The sequence below is a fragment of the Arachis hypogaea genome, chromosome 10, assembly GCF_003086295.3.
Source record: "Arachis hypogaea cultivar Tifrunner chromosome 10, arahy.Tifrunner.gnm2.J5K5, whole genome shotgun sequence".
Lineage (NCBI taxonomy): Eukaryota > Viridiplantae > Streptophyta > Magnoliopsida > Fabales > Fabaceae > Arachis > Arachis hypogaea.
The window spans coordinates 81,802,861-81,806,165 of NC_092045.1; positions in this window are offsets into that span (position 1 = coordinate 81,802,861).

A 3,305-nucleotide genomic window follows, 5' to 3' on the forward strand; every position below is an offset into this window, starting at 1 on the left:
GAATGAGGGGTGAGAAACGTTCATTTATAGAGTGGGGGGAGGAGAATTTCGAAAACAAAAGAGAGATTTGAGAAGATATGGAAAGAAATTGAGAAAAGGGTGAGTTTTTGAAGAAGATTTGGGATTAATTTGAAATAGATTTGAAGAATGGTTTTGATTTGTGAAGATTTGAAAGTGAATGATGAAAGGTTGAAGTGCATTTATGTAAAAGAGTATGGGTAAAAAGATGAAAGTTTGAAAAAAATTGAGTTGAAAACAAAAGTGTGGTCCCCCCACCTTTCTGGCGTTAAACGCCCAGAATGGCACCCATTCTGGCGTTTAATGCCCATATGGCTCCCCTTTTGGGCGTTTAACGCCCAGCCAGGTGCCCTGGCTGGCGTTAAACGCCAGAAAACCTTCCTCACTGGGCGTTTTTCTGAACGCCCAGTGATGCTGCACACCTGGCGTTAAACGCCCAGAATGGTGCCCATTCTGGCGTTTAACGCCCAAAATGGCACCATTCCTGGCGTTAAACGCCCAGAATGGTACCCATTCTGGCGTTTAACGCCCAAAATGCCCCTTACTGGCGTTTTTTCGCCAGTAAGCTCATTTTCTCTGCTTTTTGAGCTGAATCCTTCTGTAACTCTGTGAATTCCTTCATTTTTGATATTTGCCTCTGTAGGAACTAATCATATAACCTCCTAATGACTGGGTTGCCTCCCAGCAAGCGCTTCTTTACTGTCTTTAGTTGGACTTTCACTGAGAATCACTCAAGTCTCAGTTTTGAGCATTCCTGCTCAAAATTTCCTTCAAGATAGTGCTTGATTCTCTGTCCATTAACAATGAACTTCTTGTCAGAATCAATATCCTGAAGCTCAACATATCCATATGGTGACACTCCTGTAATCACATACGGACCCCTCCAACGGGATTTGAGTTTTCCTGGAAACAGTTTGAGCCTAGAGTTGAAGAGCAGAACTTTTTGTCCTGGCTCAAAGACTCTGGTTGACAACTTCTTGTCATGCCATTTCTTTGCCTTTTCCTTATAAATTTTTGCATTTTCAAAGGCATTGAGTCTGAACTCCTCTAGCTCATTTAGCTGGAGCAGTCTTTTTTCACCGGCTAACTGTGCATCCATGTTTAGGAATCTGGTTGCCCAGTAGGCTTTATGTTCCAGTTCCACAGGCAAATGGCAGGCCTTCCCATACACCAGTTGGTATGGAGAGGTTCCTATAGGAGTCTTGAATGCTGTTCTGTATGCCCACAGAGCATCATCCAAGCTCTTTGCCCAATCCTTTCTTCGGGCCATCACAGTCCGTTCCAGGATTCTCTTTAGCTCTCTGTTAGAGACCTCAGCTTGCCCATTTGTCTGTGGATGATACGGAGTTGCCACTTTGTGGCTAATTCCATACCTAACCATAGCAAGGTGTAGCTGTTTATTGCAGAAATGAGTGCCCCCGTCACTGATTAGCACTCTGGGAACGCCAAACCTACTGAAAATGTTTTTCTGGAGGAATTTCAGTACGGTCTTTGTATCATTAGTGGGTGTAGCTATCGCTTCTACCCACTTAGATACATAGTCCACTGCCACCAGAATGTAAGTGTTTGAGTATGATGGTGGGAATGGCCCCATGAAGTCAATTCCCCATACATCAAACAACTCTATCTCTAATATCCCTTGTTGAGGCATGGCATATCCATGAGGCAGGTTACCAGCTCTTTGGCAACTGTCACAGTTACGCACAAACTCTCGGGAATCTTTATAGAGAGTAGGCCAGTAGAAGCCACATTGGAGGACTTTAGTGGCTGTTCGCTCACTTCCAAAATGTCCTCCATACTGTGATCCATGGCAGTGCCATAGGATCCTTTGTGCTTCTTCTCTGGGTACACACCTGCGGATCACTCCGTCAGCACATCTCTTAAAGAGATATGGTTCATCCCAGAGGTAGTACTTGGCATCTGAAATTAATTTCTTTCTCTGCATGTAACTGTACTCTTTGGGTATGAACCTCACGGCTTTAAAATTTGCAATATCTGCAAACCATGGAGCTTCCTGAATGGCAAATAGTTGCTCATCTGGGAAAGTCTCTGAGATCTCAGTAGAGGGGAGGGACGCCCCAGCTACTGGTTCTATTCGGGACAGATGATCTGCTACTTGGTTCTCTGTCCCTTTTCTGTCTCTTATTTCTATATCAAACTCTTGCAGAAGCAACACCCATCTAATGAGCCTGGGTTTTGAATCCTGCTTTGTGAGTAGATATTTAAGAGCAGCATGGTCAGTGTACACAACCACTTTGGATCCCACTAAATAGGATCTAAACTTGTCAATGGCATAAACCACTGCAAGTAACTCTTTTTCTGTTGTTGTGTAGTTCTTCTGTGCGTCATTTAGAACACGGCTGGCATAGTAAATGACGTGCAGAAGCTTGTTATGCCTCTGTCCCAACACTGCACCAATGGCATGGTCACTGGCATCACACATTAGTTCAAATGGCAATGTCCAATCTGGTGCAGAGATAACTGGTGCTGTGACCAACTTAGCTTTTAGGGTCTCAAATGCCTGCAGACACTGTGTGTCAAACACAAATGGTGTGTCAGCAGCTAGCAGGTTACTCAGAGGTTTTGCAATTTTTGAAAAATCCTTTATAAACCTTCTGTAGAATCCTGCATGCCCAAGAAAGCTTCTGATTGCCTTAACATTGGCAGGTGGTGGTAATTTTTCAATTACCTCCACCTTTGCCTTATCCACCTCTATTCCCTTGCTTGAAATTTTGTGCCCAAGGACAATTCCTTCAGTCACCATAAAGTGACATTTCTCCCAGTTTAAAACCAGGTTAGTCTCTTGGCACCTTTTCAAGACAAGTGCTAGGTGATTAAGACAGGAGCTAAATGAGTCTCCATATACTGAAAAGTCATCCATGAATACTTCCAGAAATTTCTCTACCATATCTGAGAAGATAGAGAGCATGCACCTCTGAAAGGTTGCAGGTGCATTGCACAGACCAAAAGGCATTCTCCTATAGGCAAACACGCCTGAAGGGCAGGTGAATGCTGTTTTCTCTTGGTCCTGGGGGTCTACTGCAATTTGGTTGTAGCCTGAATAACCATCCAAAAAGCAGTAATAATCATGGCCAGCTAGTCTTTCTAGCATTTGGTCTATGAATGGTAAAGGAAAATGATCCTTTCTGGTGGCTGTATTGAGCCTTCTGTAGTCAATACACATGCGCCACCCTGTGACTGTCCTTGTAGGAACCAGTTCATTTTTTTCATTATGAACCACTGTCATGCCTCCCTTTTTGGGAACAACTTGGACAGGGCTCACCCAG